Consider the following 7789-nt stretch of genomic DNA (forward strand, 5'->3'; position numbering starts at 1 on the left):
CCTTCACTTCTTTCGTTAAGCTTATTTCTAGGTATTTTATTTTTTATGGGGTTATTACAAATGGAGTTGCTTTCCTAATTACAGCCACACTTTTCTCTTTGTTGGCATACAGAAAAGTCATTGATTTTGGGGGTTTAATTTTATACCCTGCTACTTTGCCAAAGTTTTGAATCAGCTTGAGTGATTTGGGAGTGGAGTCTATGGGTTTCTTTAAATACAATTTCCTGTCATCTGCAAATAGAGAGAGTTTCACTTCTTTTCTTATTTGGATCATCTTTATGATTGCATCTTGTCTTATTGCTGTAGCTAGGCATTGTAATAATAGATTGAAGAGACTGGACATCCTTGTCCTTTTCCTGAGTTAAGACGAAATGGCTTTAGTTTTCACCATTAATATAATGCTGGCTGTAGGTTTGTCATATACAGCTTTTATTGTATTGAGGAATGTTGCATGGATTCCTAATATTTCAAAAACCTTCATCATAAAGGGGCGCTTGATCTTGTCAAATGCTTTTTCTACATCTATTGAGATAACCATGTGGTTCTTATCCTTGCTCCTGTTGAAGTGATTAATTATATTAATTGATTTGCGTGTATTGAACAAGCTTTGCATCCCTGAAATGAATCCTGTTTTATAAGAGTGTATGATTTTTTTATGAATTGTTGATGCATCTGTTGAACTAGATTGTATCTGCAGACTATTGACTGGGCAAATACAGACTTTGGTTGATGGTTGCCTTAAGATAGTGTTCTAGCACAAAACTGGTGTTATTTTCATCCCAAATGGGCAGAGTAAGCCGGAAAAATAAACACAAGAAAAATAGCATGTCCGGGTATCTCACTCCCACTCATGATAATCAGGGACAAAATAGATAATGAATAATCCAGAGTAGTGTTCCCAAATAGCTCTATAAACACTGCTGGCCAACATGATAAATGAAAAGATTGAAAACCTACAAAGGACTCTGTATGAGCGTGATAGTGAGAGAGAGGAGGCAAACCAAGATTTATACACGAATAGCATGAGTGTGAGGAAGATACTCAAAAACTAATACACGACTTGCATGAGCAGCTTGAGAATTCTCAAAGAGAAAGGTAGGAATGGCATAGGAAGTCTAAGAACACTCAAAAAGAACTACAGGAATGGTGTGAACGTGAGGAAGCTAAAAAAAGTGTAATACAGGAATTTAGAGAGCAGGATGAGAATAAACAAAGATCACTAAAGGCATTCATGGTATCCATTAACAAAGAGGTGAAGGAAGTCGGGAGACCACAAACGGAATGCTGAATGGAAACCAACAGAAGGAATGGAAGTACAAGGAAACCATAACCAATCAACTAAGTGATTTGAGAATAAACACTGAGCACCAAATTAAGGAAGTAAAGAAGTTCATACAAGATCTAAAACAAAGCTTCAACAAAGAATTTGAAGCCATCAAAGCTGACCAATTAGAAGGAAAAGAAATAAAAAACAAAGTAGAAAGTCTTGACAGCAGGTTAGACCATGCAGAAGACCGAATCTCGGGGATTGAAGACAGCCCAGATATTATAGAGAAAGAACATACAACCATCCAAGACAAGTCCAAGAAATATGACAGATCTATCCAACACTTGGAAAACACAAGCAAAAGGAATAATCTGAGGATAATGTGTGTAGAGGAGCACCTAGAAATAGAAGTTAATGGTCTAGGAAATTTGTTTAACAGGATCCTAGCAAAGAAGTTCCAAAACATGCAAAAAGATAGGTCTATTCAGATACAAGAAACTTTTAGAACCCCAAATAGACAAGACGAGAATAGGACACCCCACTGCAACATTATAATCCACACAGGATCAACTCAGACCAAGGAAAAGATCCTTAAAGCTATCAAGGAGAAAAGATTAATCACCTATAAAGGGCAACCAATTAGAATCACCTCAGATTTCTCAGCAGAGAGAATGAGAGCAAGAAGAGCCTGAAATGATGTATGCCATGCCCTAAAAACAAACAACTATCAACCAAGAATACTGTACCCAGCTAAACTCTCCTTCATAACTGAAGGCCAAATAAAAACCTTCCATAGCAAAGAATAAAAAAAGAAACAATATATCTCCACCAAACCAGTCCTACAAAAGATTCTTTAAAATGTCCTACACATAGAAAACCAGGGAGACCACAATAAAGGCCAAGAAACTGCACACAAACTGAGAATCCAAGAACCATAGGAAGAACCCAGTTTTTGCAGCCCCCAAGAAGGTGGATAACATGGCAGGAACTCCCAAATACCTCTCAGTCCTTTCTATCAACATTAACGGACTTAACTTTCCAATTAAGCGACATAGACTGTCTAGTTGGATTAAAAAACAAGATCCTTGTATATGCTGCCTTCAGGAGTCACATCTTGCCCCTAAAAACAAACACATTTTCAATCTGAAAGGCTGGAACAGAATCTACCAAGCAAAAGGCCTCCATAATCAGGCGGGAATTGCAATCCTAATACCAGATAAAATAGACTTCAACTTAAAATTTGTGAGAAGAGATAAAGAAGGTCTCTACAGATTAATTAATGGATCTCTCCTTCAGGAGGATATTACAATTCTAAGTATCTTTTCGCCAAACAAAGGAGCACACAAATTTATCCAAGAAACACTACTTTCCCTCAAATCCCACATAGATCCAAAGACATTAATTGTTGGGGATTTTAACACACCACTCTCCCCACTAGATAGATCAACTCGGCAAAATCTCAAAAGAGAACCCGCAGGTCTAAACAACTGCATAGATCAACTAGTTTTGACAGACATCTACCGAATATTTCACCCAGCAGCATCACAATACACGTTTTTCTCAGCAGCACATGGAACATTTTCTAAAATAGACCACATTTTAGGCCACAAAGGAAGTTATACTTTGCATTCTCTCAGACCACAAGGGAATAAAGTTAGAACTCAACACAAAAAGCCAGCAAATAAAGTCCGGTAACACATGGAGGCTGAACAACACACTGCTGAATCACGAGTGATTCATGGAAGAGATTAGAAAGGAAATTCAAATGTTCATGCTATTTAACAAAAATGAGCACACAAATTACCAGCTCCTCTGTGACACAGTAAAGGCAGTACTCAGAGGCAAGTTTATAGCTCTGAGTTCCTACATCAACAAATTGGAAAGACCTGAAACCAACAATTTAATGAGACATCTGAACCTCCTTGAAAAATAGCAGGAATATAAACCCCAATCGAGTAGATGGAAAGAAATAATTAAAATTAAATTAGAATTAAATGAATTAGAATCCAAAAAAACTATAGAAAGAATCAACAAAACAAAGAGTTGGTTCTTTGAAAAAATTAACAAAATTGACACACCCTTAGCAAACTTATCAGAAAAAGAAGAGAACACACCTAAATAAATAAACTCAGAGATGAGAATGGAAACATCACCACAGAAACAAGCAAGATTCAGAACATTTTAAGGGAATACTTCTCTAAACTTTATGCTAATAAGTTTCAGAATTTGGCAAAAATGGACCTTTTCCTAGCAAATATTGACATGCCAAAACTAAACCAAGATGAGTTAAACCATCTCAACATTCCCATATTAAGCATTGGAATAGAAACAGCAATAAGAGCCCTCCCAGCTAAGAAAAGTCCAGGACCAGATGGTTTTACAGCAGAATTCTACAAGTCCTGCATTGCAGAGCCCACACCAATACTCCTCCAACTCTTCAATGAAATTGAAAGAGAAAGTTCACTACCGAACACATTCTGTCAAGCCATCATAACCTTCATCCCAAAACTAGTTGGGGACTCATCAAAGAAAGAGAACTATAGACACATTTCTTTGATGAATATTGATGCCAATCTTCTTTCTTTCATTCCCTTCCGTTGTTGTATAAGATTTCTGCAACCTTCATCTTGTATATAAGCTCATCTGATTTGGGAAGGGGGAACACAGAAATAGTGGGACAATAGGAAAACCAATCTGCAGTTGGATATGAACTATACAACTTTTGGGGGGAGAGAAGTCAGAAGGTGGAAAACTGGGAGAAAATGACGGATGGGGTGACCCCGTTCGAAAGAAAATGTACTCATTACCTGAATCATACTACCCCTGTGGACATCACCTTTACAATAGAGTTTTTAAGAAAGAAAATGTATTTTATTTCTAAATAGAAGAAAGAAGAAATGGTTGGAACTGGGAACACATTAATTGAAGTAAGCCATGTTCAGAAGGACAAAGGTCAAATGTTTTCTCTCATATGTTCATGCTAGACCTAAAAAGTTAACATATACATAAACACATAAAAATGTTTGTAATTTAGGGGATTGTTGAGGAATGATATAGAGGAAAGGAAAAACAAATGTTAGCTGATGAACAATATAGAAATACAGTGCACCTGTGAAGAGAGCAGAATGAAATTCAGTGAAAGCATTTGAGTAATAGATAGTACTGGAGATAGGAGAAAATTAGAGCAAAAGAGGATAGCAATAGAGTAAATTACACACATGTAAAAGGGCATGGTGAAACCCGTTTGAATAATAACCATACACTGAAACAAGCGAATGACAATCAGGAAAAACAGGTCTTATCCAGGGTATAGGTACTAGTGGCAAGGGGAAGGGAGAAGGAAAAGGAGAGTAAATAAGATCAAACTACTCTATGCTCACGTGTGTATAATGGATAATGAAGCTTGGATTATATTTGTTGGAAGTGTGCTATTCCAGGTAAATAAAGAGATGGCATTAAGACTACTTTCAGTGATCATTTTTATAGTTTGTTACTAGAGAAACTCTGCTGATTGTGTAGAGTACCACTATACTATAATGGGAAAAAAATCAGAATCACTACAGATCTCTCTACACTGAATGCAACAAAGGCCTGGGAAAGTATGATCCGAGCCTTGAGAACCAATAACTGCCAGCGCAGACTGATTTAACCAGGAAAGCTAGCAATCACATCCAATGGAGAAACTAAAATTTGTAAAAATAAAGAAAAAATAAATGGATTCATAAACAATAAGCTATCATTACAAAGAATATTAATATGGGGAACACAACCTGAAAAAAGCAATCATGAACAGAAATTCACATCAGCAGATATCACTAGAAGTCTGACTTAATAAGCTCAGGAAGAAAGGAAAGAAGAAAAACTTAGGAAAGCAGGAAATTGACAGGAAACACAATGCATCTCTCTATAATAATCATAAATATTAATGGGCTCAATTCATCAATAAAAAGAAAAGGAACTGCAGATTGGATCAGAAAACAAGACCTATCCACCTGTTGACTTCAGGAGACCCACCTCACAGCCAAACATAAAAACAAACTCCAAGTGAAGGGTTGGAGTAAGATCTACCATGCAAATATTCCCAGCAAGAAAGCAGGAGTAGCTATCATGATATCCGGCAAAATAAATTTTTCATTAAAATCAATACAAATAGAAAAAGAAGGATACTACATACTTATACAGGGAACAATCCAAGAAGAATATATAACCATTATTAGCTTATATTACCCACATACTGGTGCACACAAATATGTTAAGCAAATACTCTCAAAATTAAAGAATAAAATAGATCCAAATACTATAATACTGTTGTGCCCAGATCGCAGGACCCCCACCAAAAAGAACACAAGGATCAGACTTTACAACTGTTTTAAGTTTTTATTTAGATGGGCTGCATCTCAGGCCTCTTCCTACACTCCGACACAGCGGAGATTAGGAGAGCCCTGAGATAAGGATTTGCAGGGCTTATAAAGGCTCACAACCCTATGTACCACCACGTGTTGCTCTGCTAGCTGAAACAAGCAACAAATGGTCACTGCCTCATAACCATTCATTCCCCGCCCCGCCCCACCCCGCTTGACTTATGGTCCTGAGACACAATCTTGTGGCTCCTGCCCAAAATTAACTCCAACAGCACTCGATCTTGAATGAGTTCTTATATTTCTAGTCCCTCTCTGACAGTAGCCATAAACAACAATAACAATAGCAATCAGTCCATTTTTCTTTTCTTGAGGCATATGCAAAATGGTTGGTTAGGATGCTTGGAGACTTCCCATGTTTGCCCTGGTCGTCCAGGGCAAAGGGGTCAGCTGGTCTGGAATGGGAGCAGTGGACCCAAGCAGCAATGCCATCTACCTTAAGGGCAGGAGGAGTAGCCAGTAGCACCATGTAAGGTCCCTTCCACCGTGGTTCCAGAGATCTCAGGTTGTGTCTTTGAACAAGCACCCAGTCCCCTGGTTTAAACGAATGGAGGGGGTAAGAATAGAGGCAGAATCATATAATGCTCTAAACTGGGGCCACACATTTTTGTGGACAAGCTGTAGATAGTCAAGTTTACATTGAAATTCAGTATCACTCAAATCAGCAAGCAATTCAGTCTGAAGGCTAGGGATAATGGGTGGAGGGTGTCCATACATTATTTCAAAAGGAGTAAAGCCAAGCTGATAGGGTGAATTTCTTACTCTAAACAGGGCAAAAGGAAGGAGCGATACTCAGTCTGCGCCAGTCTCCAAAGCCAATTTAGTTAAGGTCTCTTTTAGAGTCTGATTCATTCTTTCTACCTGCCCTGAACTCTGGGGTCTATAAGCACAGTGCGATTTCCAATCCATCTCCAGTGCTGTGGCTATTCCCTGACTTACTTTTGAGATGAAGGCCAGTCCATTATCCTACCCGATGGTGGATGGAAAGCCATACCTGGGTAGGATTTCTTCCAGGATCTTCTTAGCCATGACGTTCACGGTCTCATGCTTTGTTGGGTAAGCTTCAACCCAACAAAAACTAGCAAATATTTATATCCAAATTTTCCAGTTTTATTTTCTGTGAAGTCTACTTTCCAATACACACCTGGCCTATCTCCATGGAGGCAAGCTTCTTTTGTAACCGGTTGAGTGGGGGCATTGGTGAGCTGACAGGCTTTACAATTTTTAACAATGTCCTCAATGAGTTGATTTCCTTGCCTAATTTTTACTTCTGAGTCGGAGCAAGTCCTGCATTCTTCGGGTTCCCATGTGAGAGGTCCAATGGATTTTCTTAAGTATCCCCTTTCCTAACCTTTGTGGCAAGATAAGTTTCCCCTCCCCAGTTTTTCACCAGCCTGGGTTTTATAGACCATGGGAATTTTCTTTATCCACTCCAATCTTCTTGGGAGTACTGAGGCTCATGAGGCAAAGCTCATGGCCCTGGATCTACTAGAGTCAGTACTTCTGCTCTGGGCTGGAGGGCCGCCTCCTTAGCTGCCTGATCGGCCAAGTTATGTCCTTTGGTTATAGAATCAGTTCCCTTTTGCCGGGCGCTAGTGGCTCACGCCTGTAATCCTAGCTACTCAGGAGGCTGAGATCTGAGGATCACGGTTCAAAGCCAGCCCAGGCAGGAGAGACCGTGAGATTCCTATCTCCAATAAACCACCAGAAAACCGGAAGTGGTGCTGTAGCTCAAGTGGTAGAGCATTGAGGTGAAGAGCTGAAGGACAGTGCCCAGGCCCAGAGTTCAAGCCGACCAAAAAAAAAAAAAAAAAAGAATCAGTTCCCTTTTGATGTCTCGGCAGTGCATAATGGCAATATTTGCTGGTTCCCATAAGGCAGGGATGAGGCTTAAAATTTCTTGTTTGTTTTTAATAGCCTTTCCCTCAGCTGTCTGCAGCCCCCTCTCTTGGTAAATGGCTCCATGCACATGCATGTTGGCAAAAACATACTGACTGTCTGTGTAAATGTTTAGTCTCTGCTCTTTTCCCATCTCTAGGGATTTTGTTAGCACCACTAGTTCTGCTCTTTGTGCAGACATTCCCTTAGGGAGTGCTTCTGCTCA

General features: G+C 39.1%; 1 pseudogene; it reads right to left on the reverse strand.

Moving 5' to 3' along the window:
- Nucleotides 1-6714, reverse strand: part of LOC138818543 (leucine-rich repeat-containing protein 14B-like) — a 77862-nt pseudogene extending 71148 nt beyond the window's left edge.
- Between the last annotated feature and the right edge of the window lie 1075 nt (nucleotides 6715-7789).

This window comes from Dipodomys merriami, unplaced genomic scaffold (genome assembly GCF_024711535.1).
Source record: "Dipodomys merriami isolate MVZ:Mamm:240054 unplaced genomic scaffold, mDipMer1.0.p SCAF_775, whole genome shotgun sequence".
Taxonomy (NCBI): Eukaryota; Metazoa; Chordata; class Mammalia; order Rodentia; family Heteromyidae; genus Dipodomys; species Dipodomys merriami.